Below are 20036 nucleotides of genomic sequence, written 5' to 3'. Positions count from 1 at the left end.
GATCTCATTGTGGATAACGTCTACTTACAGCTAACTTTTCTGTACCAAAAATAACAGAATCGAAAAGCTATACTTTTCGATACCAGGGCTGAAAAGTTATACAGTATACAGAGTGGCCACTCAAGTCGGGAAATCGGGAAAGTCGGGAAATAGTTGGGAATTCTCCAAAATCCGTTAAAAATCGGGAATCCTACACAGAAAAAAATATTCCTGTAAATTTACATTATTTATCATGTACCAAAAGGTATCATGATAAATGATGTAGATTTACATTAGGTTCATTGGACATTTACATTAGATTCATTGGAAATTTACATTAGTTTTGAAAATTTACATTAGTTTTGAAATTTACATTAGTTTTGGAATTTAAATTGGTTCAAATCAACTAATTCTGATTGGCCAATGGGAATGAGAAGCTCGACTTCGATTGCTGTAGGAAAAGGGTGTGGCCTATGTTCTATTTTAAAATGATTGAAGCGGGCAGCAAAAGGAAATTCGGATTTTAAAAAGTTGTTTCACTGGTAGGGGACGCTTTCTCGTCGACGGCCAAGTGGAATAACGCTGGACTGGAATCGAACGCACGACGGGTAGTAAGTTCGATGTTACTGCTGCTACCCGGTGCCGACTGAGCCATCTTCGCATTTTATAAATGAGCGGCTAAAGCATCAACTTGTTCAGGTCGAGGCTCAGGCAGTCGGCCAGCGAAGCATGAGAGTGATAGAAAGAGAACCAAATATAACTATTTTTAGTTCGGGTAGTTTTGAAGTCAAAATTTGGCAGAAATACATTGGATATATGATTTACATTAAATAGGAATTTACAGGAAGCCGAACACGGGTAGAAATTCATCAGATTTGAGTTTCCGTGCTCAACGTTTCCATTGGTTTCATGATTTACATTAGATTTAGATTTACATTGGAGTCATTTCTATGACTTTTTACTCTTTACATCATATTTCAACATTACATTGAATGAGTTTACATAAGAAACAGTAATTACGTGCTGTGTAAATTTACATATTTTTTTCTGTGTAAGCATACCTGCTTGTTTTTTTTCTAATTCTTGAATAATTTTGTAATATTTTGAACGATTTTCTAATAAATTCACTCAAATGTTCTTTAGTACTTTACCTTAAATTTTTAAGGTTTCTTCCACTATTTTAATCTACACAGAAAAAAATATGTGAATTTACTCGACACGGAAAAAATCAATCACATGCAAACTCAGTTGATGTAAACATGAGATTCGACGTAAACGGTTGAATCACACGTAAAATCATGTTTTTACGTATAATTTGTTGCAAATTTACATCATATTGCATTTGAATTTAAATGTTTAATGACGTGCAAAGTGTTGCATCATAAATGATGTAACATTCGGAAATATTTTTTTGTGTGTATTTAAGAATTAAAAGATTTTTAAGACATTAACAATACTAACAAACGCTAAATGTATTTGACACAGAATTTTATAGATTTTTTTATGAATCATTTTTTAAATTTATTTTTGTTTATCAAACATTACCTCTTGTTCTTACAACAACAACAAAGTCAATGAAAAAATAATATAAAAATTGAGCTAAATTTAAAAAAATAATGGCTAGCGCATACGTATGATTCTGTTTCATTTTATAACATTGATTGAATATTTGATAAAATATTCCAGCTTGAGTTTGGCAATGTTTTTTTGTGGTAAATATTTTTAATCGTTGAACTTAATTCATTTAGTCATTTCATTTTTTCCCGAATGATCCCTTTGATTTTTTTGAGTATGGGCAAATAACTATAGATAAAGCTTGATTTTCAGTTACGGGAAACTTAAATATCGAAAAAATCCATTCTATGTTCGTTCTGAATGAAAAAAAGTATTTCAGTTATTCTATTCAGAACGAACATCGTTTTGAAAACATGAAAAAATATTGAATTTGTTAAACAAATTATCCAGCAAATTTATGTTTGAGTTATTTCAAATATGTTTAAAGTTTTTTTTTCTTTCAAACATTTCACATAACATAAGTGGTAAAACCTAAAATCTTACCAAAAATATCTGAGAATTCGTAAAAAATATTTTTGAATTTTGTATAATTTGTTATTCAATTTTTGAATTTTTGTTGATTTATCTAGTTACAAAATTCGAAAGGAAACTTAGTAAAAACATTTTTTTACGAATTCCCAGATATTTTTCAAATGATATGAAAGAATGTTAATAGCAATCATATTTCAAAATTAAGAAAAAACTTTTGCCAATTTTAAAAATAATCATTGAAATTACAAATATTATTGAGCTTAAGCGATTATTTTCTAAAGACTAATTGTTTATGTTTCTAATCGGAATCAAAATAATGAGTGCTTCAGTATTTAAAGGTTTTTTTTTAGGAATTTGTTGCTGGCTTTCTGTTTTAACTAAAATTGTCAAAAGTTTTATTTTCTTTAAATTCGTTTAGTTTTTTGTGTGGTTTATATTTACTTTTTATAAAGAGTTGTTTGCTTGAAATCATTGTTTAGATAAGAAATGGCTATTAATTGAGATTCAGGAAAAGTCGGAAGTTTCAAAATGGGATTTGAGTGGTCACCCTGATAAGTTATACTATTCAGCACTGAAATGGATGTTGATAAGTTGAACTTTTCAGCACTTGTACAGTCATCCCACATATTCGGAACAGTTTACAGATCGGCCAATTTTCAAAAAATCATAGAAAATCGATAATTGAACATGATGATTTGCTTAAACCTCCATGTGAAAGCTTTTCTTGTGATCTTTCGATTGATGTATAGACCGGTCTTTTACGTTTTATATCAAGTTTTTAAAGAGAAACATTTACCCTTTAAATCCACAAATTCGAAACACTTTTTTCTTACGATGTAACCAAACTTTTTTTTCTCTCCAGGAGTACATATATTTTACAAAATAATTACTTCAAAAACAAACAAAACTCGTGCCTAGAAATGTTTGATGAATACTGATAACTTTTTGTGAAAATATCAGTTAAATTCAGGTGTTCCACAATTGTGGGAGGCACAATAATATCCCACAATCATGGAACAGGCAATTTGGAGGCAGTGTTTTTTGCTCTGGAATGTTCAATAGTAGGGTCGACAGAAAAGTTGAATTTTGCATCCTATTCACAAATCACCACAAAAGTGTTCCGAATGTGTGGGATGACTGGATGGAAGTAATTCTTTTGAATATTGGTTTGATTTGAACGGTGGATTGAGTAAACACATGGACATTTACTTAAAATTGTTTACCGGAATTGCAAAAAAAAGTCATGTAAACTTGTGTTTTTAAGTACCCGTCTTAATTACCCAACTTAATGAACCTCGTTTTAGGCTGGTACAAATATTTTTAAAAGTTTTTGTCACCCCCCCCCCCCCATCAAAATTGGCCCGAAAAATCAGGGGGCAAAAAAAATATTTTTACAATAAACTTCAAAATTTCAATGAAAATTCAAGTGCAACCAACTGAAATCAAATTAAAATACATTCTCCTGCGTTTAAAATCATTTTTAGCATGTTTGGGTTTCTTAAAAAATCTTAAGGTTTTTTGAAAATTTTCGATGCAAAATCTTTTTTTTCGATACAATTTTTGCTTTTGTCAGATCATAGATTTTTTGAAAACTAATGATTGCAAAACAACTGAACTAGTGTAAAATGCATTTTAAAACACTTTTTTCATTTAAATGTGAAGACTATGGCTTGTTATTTAAATTATTATATTTTTTTTATTTTTTTGCCCCCCCCTTGACCTCGGCCAGGGCCGAGGGACAAAAACTTTTTTAAATATTTGCATCGGCCTTATAAATGTACGACTCGTGCTGAAAAAATATTCTTTTTGCAACTTGTTGCATGAAGTATTATTAACAGACGTTCTTGGTCGAAACTTCATCCTAAAAAAATGTAGTTAAACTTGAATGAATTGTTTAAAATAATTGCCGCAACATTTCAAATTAAAAAAAGTATTAATTATTAAATCTTTTATTAAAGCATTTTACACAGCCAAAAACAGGAATTTTTCTTGTACTTTTTTAGTCAACCCTTTTCCTATTTCCTTGAACATTTGTAGACATGTTATCCTAGGCTTATATGAGCAATTTCTGTGTATATGGGACTAGTTCCTGTAAGAATGAAATTTCAGAAGGGCGTTAGTTATTTAAACTTTGTTCAGGAAATATTTGAAATATGTGAGAATGTAGGAAAGTTTTTTCTTTTTTTCAGGAAATATTTATTTTTCAGAAATGGTTTCTCTACCATTAGGGTGACCAGATACCACTCCAGAGATTTCCAAAAAAAAAGTGTCCACATGGTTTGTGGTATTCCATCCTGTTCCTGAGGAAATTTAACATTGTGTTCAATGTTCACGAGATATTAAACTTTTAATGATGCAAATTATTAATTTGTTTTTTTTTTTGGGAACAATCAAAATGCTCGTGATCCTGGCGACCTCCAAGTTTGTGCATCCCCATGAAATGAGCATGTCGTCGTCATCGTGCTAACTATCTTGTCGACGTTCCGCGAAAAATGCGTTTAAATGTTTGACATTGAATAAAAAATAACGAAAGCATGCAATATAAACAATAACAAACACGTTTTCTTTGGCTGACCATTATGTGCGTTGTTCCGAAGTTTGGTTGAAGTCCCGAGTTATAATTACAAATGTTTACGGTAGTCTAACTTGTACGTGCGTCAAACGCGTTCTGACCTGAAATCGCTTTGGCCAGTTGTCGCACTTACATAAATTTTCAGGGAGTGACAAGATAGCACGACAAGATTGAAACTACTTTCAAGTGACAAAAATGCACGGAGTTTTTTCGGATTTCGTTGAATATCTCAGGATTGAAATCGAATTTTGGGGATCTGTGAAGGTCAAACGGTGAGGTATTGTGAGCTGCACAAAATGGCGTTCTTAACTCAATTTGGCCCAAAATGCACGTACGACAAATTAGCACGACGGCGACGATGTGCGGACAAATTTTTGGTTGTTGCAATTAAAATTTCTGTATAGTAAACCTTCATTTAATCATTTACGATATGTTTTCCATGTTTTTCCAGCCTACTCTCATGACACAATTTCCTCAAAGCATCGTAAAACAATTTCCACGGCGTCGTTTTCCCCCACCCACAGTCAGTCTGGGCCACTAATTTTATTACTTTTCGGCGATTTCGGGTGCCCAAATTGGGGTCCGCGCTTCGTTCTCGTTTTTCCAATCATAATCATCATCACCATGCACTTCCATATAGCTAGACCAGAAGCCGACGCGAAACATGTTGTTTTACGATCGTGTGACCACATAATTTCACTCGATTTATGTTGGGAAGGAAATCTTGAGTGCATGGCTCAGATCTCAGTGGGAGGGGAAAATTGGAAAATGGATTAACCACAGAGAGCCACTAGCGGGCGTTGGTTGGTTGGCGTTTTTTCTTCTATGGTGAATCTTGCTCTCCCACTTGACGGTGGGCACCGAATAGAGCTAATAAAAACTATTTTGTGCTATTTAGGGGAGCATAAAGCAAAAACAAGACGACCGTAATGGGGTAATTTGGGAGCACTGTGAGAGAAATTTTAGATGGAAAAATCTCACTGCAAATGGTTTTTGATTTAAATCATACATTTTAACAGTGTACCCTCTTCAAGATAAAAAAAAAATCTCAACAAATAGTTCAGTGGGAAAATCACTGCTCGAAAGTTTTGAGACCGCAAGGCGTTAATGGGGCGGTAGTTAAAACTGAAACATAAGAAAGAAATAAAACAAAAACCCCACTCTAAGACAAGCAGTTGCTTCAAGTGCCGAACGTACCCCTAGCCAGCAGCAGTGTTGCCAGCGGTCACAATCTGTGCGCAAACTAATTTTGGGGAGCTTTTGCCGCAAATTTTTGGAAAGTTCACAATTCCGAGCAGATTTCACTCCTACACGGAGAAAAAAGAGTTCCCAAAATCGTGAACAAGTGTTCATGAAAATGGGAACCACGAACAAAGTGTTCAAAATTCAAATTTTTGAAAAACGTATCATGAAATTTGAACACTTTGTTCGTGGTTCCCATTTTCATGAACGCTTGTTCACGATTTTCTGAGCTCTTTTTTCTCCGTGTATGCTCAACTTGTGCTGTGGCGGCGGCTGCTTGAGATTGGTTAATCTTTTATGCGTTTCATATATTTTTTAAAAAATTATTAATTATTTCGCGCAGCTGCAACATCATTATTGTCTAAGCATTTTGCGGGAATTGTTCACAAATTGTGCTGATTTCGTTATCGTAATGTGCTCGTGATTTGACAGAAGTGGCGCTTAGCTGACATGGCGTTAATCTTAACAATATTTGAGAAGCCAATTATCATATTTTGTACAATATTACTTTCATGAAAGTTTTTGAAAGTTTTATTTGACTTTCTTTTAATCCGTGTTTTCGCTCCAAAAGTTAACAATTTTGATCCATGCCTTTTTCAATATTTCTATCGATAAACATCAATCAAAATCTAGTCATGAAAATCTAGCAGATATTTTTTTACGTTTCCGGTAATGCCAAACATGCCAAACCTGTATCTTTTTTTGGTGATTTTTTATTTAACTTTTTGTCACTAAAACTTGATTTGCAAAAAAACACTATTTTTAATTTCTTCATTTTTTTGATATGTTTTAGAGGACATCAAATGCCAAATTTTAGAAATTTCCAGGTTGTGCAAAAAATCTTTAACCGAGTTATAATTTTTTGAATCAATACTGATTTTTTCAAAAAATCGAAATATTGGTCACAAAAATTTTTCAACTTCATTTTTCGATGAACTTTGTTGATACGACCCTTAGTTGCAGAGATATTGCCATGCAAATGTTCAAAAACATGAAAATTGATGTTTTCTAATTCTCACCAAAACAACCCACCATTTTCTAACGTCGATATCTCAGCAACTAATGGTCCGATTTACAATGTTAAAATTTGAAACATTCGTGAAATTTTCCGATCTTTTCGATTTTTTTTAAAGGACGTAATATTGAATACGTTAGAAAATGGTGGGTTGTTTGGGTGAGACTTGGAAACATCAATTTTCATGTTTTTAAACATTTGCATGGCCATATCTCAAAGTTCAAAGTTCGAAAAAGCAAAATATAGAGAATTTTTTCAGCTTTTGGAAAATATTTTTTCAAAAGTGGGCAACATGTGCACTAATTTAAAAAAAATGAATAAGTGCGACTATTTTTAAAAAAGTTACATAAAAATGGCCTTAACTTGAAAATGGTGCACTTTATGAAAATTTCACTAAAGTACTTTTTGATTGCAAATTTGATTTTACATCGAAAAATGATGTTGAAAAATTTTTGCGACCAATATTTCGATTTTTTGAAAATATCAGTATTGGTTCAAAAATGCATAACTCGGTCAAAGATTTTTTGCACAACCTGGAAATTTCTGAAAAGTTGGCATTTTATGTCTCTAAAACATATTAAAAAAATAAAAAATAGTGTTTTTTTGCAAATCAAGTTTTAGTGACAAAAAGTTAAATAAAAAATCACCATAAATTTTTCTGGCGTGTATCATGCATCATGTATTTTTTCCATACCTAAAACTTTTCCGAAGACACCAAATCAATCAAAAAATTCCTTCAAAAGATACAGATTTTTGAATTTTCATGAATCGTTTTTGTATGGACAGCTGCCAAATTTGTATGGAAAATTATATGGACAGACTAATGATGCAAAATGGCTTCTTTTGACATATCGAAGGCACCAAAAAAGTTTCAGTCGGATAAAAAATACAAAAATTAAAATTCTAACAAAATACCGATTTCTTAGAGAATTGCTCATGTTTCAAAAACCTCATGAGCTCATAGTCCGTGTTCCAGGGAACAACTTTGCCGAAGAGTGTGAAAAGATTCGTCGCTGAAAAATTTTTCTTCACTCTCTTCTGGCAGCACTTCCTGCTACGGCAGAAAAGATTCAGGGTAGCCGTGACGACGCTCATGCAAGCAAGTAAGCTGATGGTTGCCAGAAGAGCTTGAAAAAAAAAGTTGAAATTTTCAGCGGGGTGATATTAATTCTGTGACATTCTTAATATTTGATGATTATTTTTGCACTCCTCGACAAAGTTGTTCCCTGGAACACGAACTATGAGCTCGTGAGGTTTTTGAAAAGTTGAGCTGAGCATCTAACTTTAAAAACTATTTGAACCTGTCAAAATAAAAAAAAACGAGCTTTTAAAAAATGTGCACTTGCTTTAGATTTTATGAAAAAAAAAAACACACACACACAATTAAAAATCAGATTTTTTTCTCCCATTTTCACTGTTCAGATTAAAGTCAGAACTAATCAAAATTAATTTCATTGTATGCCCATATCATCTCCTCTTTTCACCCTCCAATAGTAAACTGAGAGTAATACGCCAGGGAGAGCGAAAAAAAAAAACAATCCAAAACAGGTTTCCTCCAACAATAAAAAAAATACGAGAAATGGTTTCACGTTTTGTTTTTACGGCGCAGCACCGTGTTCGTGTGGTTTGGAAAACGTGTTCTTGTTAGGCGCCATTCATTGATTCACCTTAAGAAGGTATGGCGACACGCAGAGGTTTTTTTTTCTGTACGAAGGTGTAGAGTCACATTCACGAATGTTTACAGGAAATATACTTCTTGATCAAATGTGTCCCAAAAAATATAAAATTTTGCGATTACCAACCTTAAAAAAATGCTAAGAGAAAATTAACTCAAAAGCTAAATTTTAATTCATATTATTTTAATTTATTCGATTTTATGTTAAGCTGCATACTTCACTTTAAGGTGAAGTTACACTAGGCCCGCTCAGAACTCATTTCAAACTCCACCCAAACCAGCTTCGTGGTCCGGTTTAATTCATTATTTTCATGCGTTGCCAAGGAACAGAATAAATCTTGGTCCCACTAAGGTGGGACTCACTTTCTGACCGATTTCAACCCCCTTCAAGCTTGCACCGCGGGTAGACACGTCTAAGCCGCTTTCTTCTCGTCGTCGTTACTCGGACCTAATCGTCCGTGAGGGCAATTTATTAAATGAGGTGTAAATCCTGCAGGGTTACAACGCGACTGATAACTGGACTCTGCGGGGGACATTTATGTGCTAAATATGCAATGATAGATAGATATTTTAACCCCGCTCTGCCCCCCTGATTACGCTACAACAGAGGGGTTTAATGGGGCGTTCACGGGAAAGAATTATCGGAATGGATGGCGCGCGGAGGCCACAGATAGTACTTTATGGCCTAAATAGGATTGCAATTGAATATTCTGGCTTTCTTCGAGAAATTTTGCTTTCAAGACGTCTTGGTTGTTAGTAAATATTTATAAATTGAATCGAAGTTTCCTCCCTGTAGATTCTGTGAAATATGATCCGTTCTCAGAATCCTCTTTGCGATTAACACAGCGCGGTAGGGCTGGCCGGTTTAATTTTTTTTATCAATTTTCGGATGTTTCTCGGGCGTACTGCAAGCATTGATATTGCGTTAAATTAGATAAGATTGTAAACATTATTTTTGAATTGTTTTGCGCAGTAGTTCATATGTATTTAAAAAAATAACTTTAGATTTGCCATAGTTTCAGAGAAATCTGAGAGTCATCGCGAAATGAGTGAAATAGAAATTAGCAATCATCTCGGCAAATTAAGAAAATTCACCTCTCTAAGTCTAGCAATTCTCCACCGATGCTACGTGTTGGATCAGTTTCACCAATTTTTACCGCTACCGACCGTCCGCAAGAAGGTTCAGTAGCACCATGACCCCTGGCGCGGGGGAGGACGGCGGCCTGAACCTCACCTTCCCTCACGACACTCAAGAGACTTGCTTTGACTTGATTCGGCTGTTTTTCAATTCCGATTCCACACAGCTTCTGTGTCGGAGATTCTGCATTGCCCCCGGGTCTCCTCCACCGTGCGTTCTGGTCTGGCTGGCCATCAAACCAAACACCGAGACTCGACCCGACATGAGTTCATCGTAATGTAGCAAATTGATGGTTAGATTGGTAATAATTACACTAGCTATTCTACCACCACCATTTCTGAATAGCAGCTATCTGTTGTCTCGCTCTGGCCAACGTGGCCGGTCCTTCCGGGGCCAAAGTGTCTTCTTCTCGGGTGCCCCATCTTTGGTTGGTTTCTGAAACTTGGTGTTGCTTCCAATCGAGCTATTCATAGGCAGAGGTGGTAAAATTCTCAATCGTGAGTAAAACCGCGAATGTAAAAAAATGTCATCGTTTTTTTCCTACTCACAACTCAACATCGATTGAAATTTCAGCTGTCAAAATTTCGTCACTGATGTTGCTGATATATTAACCAAGTGAACCCTCCAGTCAGCCTGGGTTCGATCCCAGACGGTCCCTGTGGCATTTTTCGAGACGAGATTTGTCTGATCACGCCTTTCGTCGGAAGGGAAGTAAATGTTGGCCCCGGACTAACCTAAAAAAGTTAGGTCGTTAGTTCAGTCCAGGTGTAGGAGTCGTCTCCCTGGGTTCTGTTTCGGTGGAGTCGCTTGTAGGCAGTTGGACTAACAATCCAAAGGTCGTCAGTTCGAATCCCGAGGTGGATGGAAGCTAAGATGTAAAAAGATGTTTGCAATGGCCTCAACAATCAAGCCTTTGGACACCTAGTTTCGAGTAGGAATCTCGCAATCAAGAACGCCAAGGCAATGTTGATGAGCGAATAATTTGATTTTGATTTGATTTTTGAACCCTCCCTGATGAGAAATTCACCGAGTACCATTTTCCACCACTGACTCCATTAGAGCTTCAAAGATGAAACACTCTCAATGGAGAGTGCTGCTGATGATGATTCTTGGTCGATAATTATTCTGATGGTTGCGGCCATTGTCCTCCCGCTGCAGGCCACAAATGGTTGTTATTGTTGGCCGGTACGGAGCGCGCGGTCAAAGATGGTGCCAAAACAGAAGAAGAACCACCCGGCTGAAGGTGTTGGTGGCGCTTTGCCTCTGTGTGTACAAAAGGTCATTAGCTCACAAGGTTTGTCGATGGTGACCACCGAAGTCGGTCATGCAATTGCAAAATGAGTTGTTGTCTCGTTAAAAAAAACTTGCATGCAATGTTTGACACAAATATGCGTCCAAGCCGTGCTGCCACCTATGAACGAGCACTGACTGCCAATAGAAAGCAACAAATTTGATACAGCTTTAACTAAATAACGATTTGAAGGCAGAATTCAACCAATTTGAAAGCAACCTGGAAAATTTCCGCACAACATTTCGCTTGCCCTGCAGGCAAGGAAAATTACAGCGCCGGTTAACGAGCGGCCAACTTCCAACCTTTGAAGTTTCGTCCGGAATTCAGAACGCGGCGTAGTCAAAATTCTTGACTCCACACACACACACAGGCTGCGAGCAAAATTACGGCGGGGTTTCGGAGTTCAAGGTGTCTCATTAGATTGTATGTAGATGGAATAATGTGAGATGGGTGTAGATATATGATGATTAATGAGGTCGATGGTGGTGGGTGGATGATGGCGCTGTTTATGATTGATGGTGCAAAAAAAAGTTTATCGAGGTATAGAACAATCAGGTTTTTTTCTGGAAAATACCGGAAGAAGCTTCCGTTGGCGTGCAGCTTCCGGTGGATTTTCGCTACAGGAAGGATTTCGAAAAACTAACCTGAAAGAAAAAAAGAGAAAAAGGAATTATTAGTAACGAGCAGTAAAGTAAATTTAAACTAGAAACATTTGAAAAAAAAAAACAAATTTTAAAATTGCATTTATCGGCGAGCATTTTGTCTTTGAGCAATTCCATGTCAAATAGGGAATCGGTTGTACCCGACCCTCTACGATTGCAATGAAACTTTGTAGACATGTTATCCTACGCTTATAAAAGCCATTTTTGTGTATATGGAGCCAGTTACACTCGATAATGACATTTGAGAAGGGTGATCAAAGACAAACTTGTAGGAAATTTGACGGGTTTTCCGAAAAAAATACACTGAAAGAAAAAAAACACTCCACTTTTATGAGATTTTTTTATTTTTAAGTTTAAAAGTCAAATTTGAGGGTGAGCCCACGATTTTATTTCGTTCAAAATTTTTGTGAAAATACCCTAAGATGTTACAAAAAGACTCATGAAAAATGCAGGATGGAGCAACGCACCTAAAAAAATACAAAAAACTGAACTGAAACTGTTTTTTTTCAAAAGTGCTCTAAACATCAAAATTTTCAAAATCCGAACACGAGTGTCGATTTTCCAGACAATTTTACATAAAAGTCTCCATATTGACCACTGTTCTAAGTCCAATCCTTGTAAAGTTACAGTGATTTTAAAAATAAAAACGAATAAAATGAATGAATGAATGAAATATGGTCAAAGGCAAACTTATGGGAAATTAGACGAGCTTTCCGATAAAAATTTTTTGGAGACTGAAAAATCAAGTCTGTCATATAGAAATTGCTAAAAACCATCAAAAAAACCTATTTTTTCAACATTTTTATTTTTAAGACCACTGTAACTTTACAAGGATTGGACTTAGGACAGTGGTCAATATGGAGACTTTTATGTAAAATTGTCTGGAGAATCAACATGTCTACAAAGTTTCATTGAAATCGGAGAAGGTCGAGAAAAAAGTACCTTAAAAATTCCTGTTTTGGGCTTTCAGAACAAGGGAGAAATTTCCTCCTAATTCTTCTAGCATTGAAAGCAAAAATGCCTCCAGCGATTTCACAACCAGGACGTCTTACCAAGCTGGTAAAAAATGAAAAAAATCGAACTTCAACAAACTCTCGGAACCGCAAAACACGACGTGGAATGCGAAGGATTTTTCCTACCGAAAAAGGTGCTTATTATTTTGAACCGAGGCATTCCAGAAACTCAAACCGCACCGCAGGAATCAGACCTTCAAAATTACATTATTTTTTTCGGTATCCATCCCCAAAACAGTCATCATCGTCGTCGTCGTCCAAAATGGCATCCCGAAAGTAAAAGATTTCAATTTGCGGGTGCGGGTTTTCCCCCCTTTCGGATGACAGGGTGCGCTGTAACGCTGGAAACGCCTACATGTAGGTAGCGAGTCGCAAAGTGACGGAAAATTACGTCGTTTCCTTGTAAGTGTATATGTGTTGTTACTCGTTCTTTTACCTTTCAGTCAAAAAAGGAAAAAAAAGTTTGAATGGGTAAAACAGCACACACAATAGACTTCTTTGTTCTGGCGGTGTTTTTGTTGCTGTTTTTTTCCACAAAGAAAACACTTTTCTGTCCCATAATAACGTGTGAAATGTGAGTGCGTGAGGTGCGGAAATTCAACGAGGAGGAAAATTTGTGTGAGTCTTGCACTTTTTAGACGGCGAGCAGCAAATTTGAGTGCCTTTTGGTGATAATTTTTATTGTTCGTTTCACAGTCAACCGGCACAGGCCCAAAAAAAAATAAGTCGACGACTCCCTATAAATTTATGGGTACAAGCTGCAGCTGAACCTGCCTTCGTGTACGTGCAGGAGTTGCAGTAAATCAGACCCAGAACAAATCCTAATTATCATTAATAATTCATGTTTTCGGAATCCCTCCCCCAAGCCAACAAGGGACGCACCACCACACGAATGTCAGACCAACCGCAGAGTGTTAGTTGGGCCGAATTTGTGGTTGGTATGGGGCTTTCGTTGTAGAAGGCGAATTGGTATGCTTCTAGCAGAGATGTCCCCTTTTTTTGTTTTTGATGAAAATCAGACGGAAATTGTATTTTTTTTTTTTTTTTTTTTTTTTTCATCGGGACTGGCAACACCAGCCAGCAACAGTCAAGTGTTCGGAGCTCTTCAGACTTTTCGATTTTTTCGCCGTAATTTACCGTGATTACCCGCGAGTTTGCTCCTCCAGCATGCCAAGGGCCAGCCGTGGCCGAGGCAGTTCGAGTGCGGCCTCGAAAAACCCGCGAAGTTCATCTACCGGCAGAGTGCAGAAAGGTAAACACAACAATGCCGCATCGACTTCCATCGCGCACGGGAGCGTGCCCGGTGACGTCACCGATCCTTCATTTTTACACGTGTCATACCGTCCACGTGAGTCCCCGGTACGGACGAGACAATCGACCCGGGCATCCGGAAGCACTTCCGGCCAGCAGCAGCAGCAGCAGCAGTCCACCAGCACTACGACGAAAACCACTTCCAACGTTCCCACCAGCAACGAATTTGAGATGCTGAGTGGAGATGAAAACAACACCGACAGTGACAGCAGCAGTGCTGGCGACGACGATGACGATGATGAACTTGCGCGCAAGCAAGGAAAGCAGAAAAATGGTAACTCTCCGAAGGAACGACGACCACCTCCAATTTTTGTTTTGGATACGTTGGCTGACGATGTTGACGAGTTGCTTGAGGGACTCCAATATTGTCTCAAAATTAGCAAAACTTCTGTGCAAGTGATTACCCACAAAAAGCTGCATTTCGACTTGGTGGTGAAGAAGTTGAAGTTGCGAAACTTCAAATTCTTCACATTTGATCCTGCAGAGAAGGTCCCAGTGAAGATCGTCCTTCAGGGATATCCGGACCGCCCGATCTCCGACCTGGAAGAACACCTGACGGGCGTCAAGGTTAAGCCTCGAGAGATAAAGGTGCTCTCAAAATCGACTACGGTGACAGGTACGTACACCTTGTACCTCCTGTACTTCGATCGCGGGTCCGTCAAAATCCAGGACCTACGGCGGATCAAAGCACTGGACGGCTTCTTTGTGACGTGGCGATTCTACACGAAGAATCCGGCCGACGCAGCCCAATGCCACCGCTGTCAGAAATTCGGACACGGCTCAAGAAACTGCAATCTCCCACCCCGGTGTGTAAAGTGCGGTGAGACCCACTTCACCGAAAGGTGCAGTCTTCCGCGGAAAGACCAACTGGGGGAAAACGCCCAGCAGCACAAAGCACGTGTCAAGTGCGCCAATTGTGGTGGAAACCACACGGCGAATTTCCGTGGCTGTGCCGCGCGGAAAAAGTACATCGAGGAGCAGGACAAGAAGAAGAAAGCACCAGCGTCCCGCCAACCTCCGAAGACTTCGAGCTCGACCGCTGCAGCAGCTGGCGGCGGAGCGGCTCCATCGACCAACCCAGCGTTCCTTCCCGGTTGGGGAGGTTCGTACGCTAGAGTAGCCGCTTCTGGGGGCGGTTCTCCCCCGGGACAAGCTGATGTTACCGGTGATGATCTCTTCACGCTTCCTGAGTTTTTCGCCCTTGCTGGAGAGATGCTCACGCGCTTTCGTGCCTGTCGAAACAAGGCAGAACAATTCCAAGCTCTCAGTGAGCTGATGATGAAGTACATCTACAACGGATAAGCTGCCTTGTGCAGCGAAGTTTTTCGACGTCAATAGACAAAACATACTGTGATTTAGTTTTAAGCTTTTCTATTTCTATCCTTTTCCTTAGCAAATCTAGAAGGTTTTTTTTTTTTTCCTTCTCTTGCCAAATCCATTGTTAGAATATCCAATTACATCAAAATGAATTATAGTGTAAACCATAGTTGAAAGGAACTCCAAAACTCTATTAGGTTATAAGAAATACGGAATTGTAAATTGATTATTTACTGACAAAATAAATTGAATTGAATTGAATTGAATTGTATTTTTGTTTTGCTGCAAGTGCTCGACAACAGATGGCGCTCTGCCAGACTGGTGGAATTGTGTTAAAAATTGCGTGCAAGTTTCAATAAAATTTTCATGAAACAGGTGCTTAAATATTCAAAGTAATTCATTATTTGTAAACCCTAAAGTGGGGGTAATGTAGAATGTAAATTATGTTACGGAAAAAAAACTTTATTCGGAAAATGGACAAAGGCAAAAGGGGTTAATAAATCATACCGGCCACTGGTTTCCAGAAATTTCCCGCAGCATATGCAGTGCATATCTATGTCAGCGAATTTAATCCCAGTTCTTTTGTCTAGCGCTATATCCCTTCAACATCAAGGGGGAAAACAATTTTCCACCAGAGTGAAAGAGAGGGGGTAATGGACAGTAATGGGGTGCACTGGCTGTCAGTTTGTGGCGGCGGCAGGCATTTAATTAAAATATGAAGCGGGTTGCATAAATGTAGGTGCACGCAAAACTTGGCAGCTGCGATAATTCTGCACAATTTGTGTACTTTTAGGCCGACACGAACGTGTGTTGGAAATGCTTGCCAAAAGATGGCAGTGTGGCGCACTGGAGGAATTGCATGCAAGTTATAGGTTGGAAATTTGGTGCATGTCGGTTTATTGATGTCAAGTTTTGGGTGTACGAACCACCCATTGGGCCTGAACTGAAGCTAAATGATCCTTGTAAGCAAAATTAAACTGCTAAACTGAAAGGTTTCGCAGGATTTTCGATTACAATTGTTTAAGCCTTTAAACATAGATTCGGATAATTTTTTCTCGATATGATGCTACAAAAAAAAACGTTAGTTTTCCTCTCATTTATAGAGTGATTACAATCCCCTAAAGTGTCCACATGGTTTATGGATCTCCCCTAACGTGATCGCAGCACCTAAGAGGTCCAAATAAAAATAAGCGACGAGTAAAAAAATAGACTTCCTACAGAATTTTTGTCAAGATTATACAGACACCGCCTTTCAGGAAAATGGCATCCCTCTACAAGGCTTTTTACGTGGCGATCAGACGGGAACATTTGAGGTTATGTAAATTCAGACCATTTTTTAAACTGCTTGTAATTTTAGATAGGTAAGTCAGATCTTGAAAATTATTAATCCACAAGAAAGGTCTTCTCATATGCTTTCTAAAAATATATAACATGTGAGGGTTTCATGAAAAAACCATTTTTTTGCCTTCCTCACTGAGGTAAGGCTATAATCCTGCTACAAAATTGAACTTTTTGTTTTAAGCTCGAAAACCCACCTTGATGTATACATATCGACTCAGAATTGAAAACTGAACAAATGTCTGTGTGTATGTGTGTGTGTATGTGTGTGTGTATGTGACCAATAATGTCACGCAGTTTTCTCAGCACTGGCTGAACCGATTTTGACCAAACCAGTCGCATTCGACTTGGTTTAGGGTCCCATACGGTGCTATTGAATTGTTTGAAGTTTCGATAAGTAGTTCAAAAGTTATGTATAAAAATGTGTTTTCGCATATTTTCAGAAGTTGAATAAATGGCAGTAAACTGAACCAAACATCATCATGCTATACATCGTTAGTTAGGTAATTGAAAGACCTTTCCAACGAGTCCAAAACATTGAAGATCTGGCAACCCTGTCTCGAGTTCTGACCACTTAAGTGATATTTATGTACTTTTTTGTAGCTGGAACTCACTTAAATGTATGTAAACAATGTCCAGATCCATCATCCAACCCATCGTTGGTTAGGTAATCAAAAGACCTTTCCAACGAGTATAAAACATTGAAGATCTGGCAACCCTGTCTCGAGTTCTGACCACTTAAGTGATATTTATGTACTTTTTTGTAGCTGGAACTCACTTAAATGTATGTAAACAATGTCCGGATCCATCATCTGACCCATCGTTGGTTAGGTAATCAAAAGACCTTTCCAACGAGTATAAAACATTGATAATCTGGCAACCCTGTCTCGAGTTCTGACCACTTAAGTGATATTTATGCACTTTTTTTGTAGCCGGATCTCACTTAAATGTATGTAAACAATGTCCGGATCCATCATCTGACCCATCGTTGGTTGGGTAATCGAAAGACCTTTTTAAGGAGTCTAAAATATTGAAGATCTGGCAACCTTGTCTCGAGTTCTGACCACATAAGTGAGATTTATGCACTTTTTTGTAGCCGGATCTCACTTAAATGTATGTAAACAATGTCCGGATCCATCATCCGACCCATCGTTGGTAAGATAATTGAAAGGCCGAGTCTAAAACATTGATGATCTGGCAACCCTATCTCGAGTTCTGACCACTTATGATGCAACTTATGAGCCCTTGAGTGATATGTGTGTTTTTTTTTGTATTCCGGAACTTAACGAAATTAGACGAAATTTGTGTCCAAACCCATCATATCACATATCACCCATTGTTGGAAAAGAGTGAGGAAGGCACCAACCACATAGGTGGATTAAGTTAGTTTTTTGTTTGATGCCACTATCCACTGCGACCAGGAATTAGATCTATTGCGGACTTGCAATTCTATTTATAGAATCACAAAGGCTTCTTCTGTTATTAGGCAGATGGGACACGCACACACGCTATTGTTGAGTGAGTGTGTCGAGCGATCCACTGCCGTAACTTCACCGCCGAAGAGGTTTGAATTTTTTTTTTCAATCCTCTTTGGCTCTGCTTTTTCCACTCTGTACTGTCCAAATGTATCGCTAGAACCGAAGTGCACATTTCACGTTTACTTATACCCAGCTAGCCCTTAAGTTCTGGTTTCTGGAAAACTCGTCCCTTCAAAGCACTTTTTGCGATCGGGCCGTGGAGCTCTGTAGGGCAATTATACAGAGAACAGTTGGTCCTTATACATGTGAAGAGTACAGGGGAAAGGATGTGCCGAGCCATGTGGGTTTGAAACCACGATCTTCCGCTCGTAAAGCGAAACCTGTAACCATTAGACCACAGGAGCTCGGCATGAAAAAAACCATCCTTTTTACCATCATTTTAATTTAATATGAAACAGTTTTTTTAACATAACTTTTTAAATACATGATAAAACTGCATGAATTTAAATAGCAACTTAGGGGACGTTAAGACGGATCGATTAAAACCATTCCGGCCAAAATCGGTTGAGCCTGTGACAAGATATTCCAGTGACATTGATTTGATACACATGTCTACATACAGCCAAACACACAGACATTTGCTCAGCTGGTGATTCTGAGTCGATATGTACAAATGAAGGTAGGTCTAGGAGGTCTAATTAAACAGTTCGTTTTTCGAGTGATTTTATAGCCTTTCCTCAGTAAAGTGAGGAAGGCAAAAACGCTCAAAACACAGAAAAATGCATTTTCCCTCCATAACCCTGAAGGTCAAATCGCTCGATATTTTTCTTTGGGTTCGTTCCTTCACTATCAAGAAGAGCAAGAAAGCTCTAGTTTATTGTCATCCTCGTTGCCTTCGATAACGTCGCGTCCTTTTAATGTATTCTGGGTGAAATTAATACAGAACGCGGATAGGAAGGAACAGATCTTGAATTTTACGACCCTGACCTCACCCACACAAAGACACTGTTGGTTATCGTTTCTTTGTTATCATTTTTAACCATGCTGGAACTTCGTTCGATCAGGTCTTCAGTTTAATTTCAGCTCGATAACTGTTAATTTGGGAGTTCAACAACAGATGGCAATGCATTCAACTCCCAAAATTGTACTAAACTTTGTAAGCGAGTTGTATGCAACTTTAATGTATAAAACAACAAACAACAACGCAATATCTGTTTGACAAGAATGTTTACTGCTAGATTATTCTCTATTTATTTATTTTGAATAAATATAGTTTTAACTCATTTTTCAAAATTTAAGATTGAAACCGTTCTCCAAACAAATCACACACTTGTCAGTATCGAGGTTCTTACCAGCAACGGTATAGAATGCGATAAATAGTTGTTTTTTATTCACGAAAAGTCCTCCTCCACGTCTTTAGGGCTAAATTTAGAACACTTGCCGCCGTATTTTGCCCAATTCTGTTGTTTGTTTGTTTTTTTCATTCTCAGTTTGGCATTCTCTCCTTTGCGACTCAACCGGTGAGTCATATTTTCTGGGCTGGGTTGTCACTTGGAACGACAGGCTTGAGATGGGGGAACATGGCAAGTGGAACCCCGGCATCGGTTCACAACCCGGCTCGGAGAGCGGTAATCGAGGGGGTTGTTTTGGTTTTCGACCTTTCGGTTGAGGGGGCATTCTTAAATGTCCCGTTGTACGACCGCAAAGGATTTGAAATTGATTGTTAATTCAATTTTTCAAAATTAACATTCCGGCTCTTCTTGACAGAAAAGGTCCTACTTGCACGCAGAAAAATAATGCATATTTGAATCAACAAAACATTTTGTTTATTTGAAAATCAAGATTTTTGTTGAATCAACGCTAAACGTCAAAGCAACTTTTTCAAAACAACAAAAAAAATTTGTGGAATTGAGAAAATCAAGGTTTGTTTCAACGCAAAATCGGAGTTGATTATATTCA

The 20036-nt window shown here is 37.8% G+C and overlaps 1 protein-coding gene across 4 annotated transcripts in view; it reads right to left on the bottom strand.

Annotated features, from left to right (window-relative positions):
- The window catches only part of LOC120415538 (SKI family transcriptional corepressor 2-like), a 116147-nt gene that overhangs the window by 17828 nt on the left and 78283 nt on the right, over positions 1-20036 (bottom strand). The gene's annotated exons all lie outside the window — the stretch shown is intronic.

The sequence above is a fragment of the Culex pipiens genome, chromosome 1 (assembly GCF_016801865.2).
Source record: "Culex pipiens pallens isolate TS chromosome 1, TS_CPP_V2, whole genome shotgun sequence".
In the NCBI taxonomy this organism is placed as follows: Eukaryota; Metazoa; Arthropoda; class Insecta; order Diptera; family Culicidae; genus Culex; species Culex pipiens.
The sequence above is the reverse complement of the archived record's forward strand: the minus strand, read 5'-3'. Positions and strand labels throughout refer to the sequence as shown.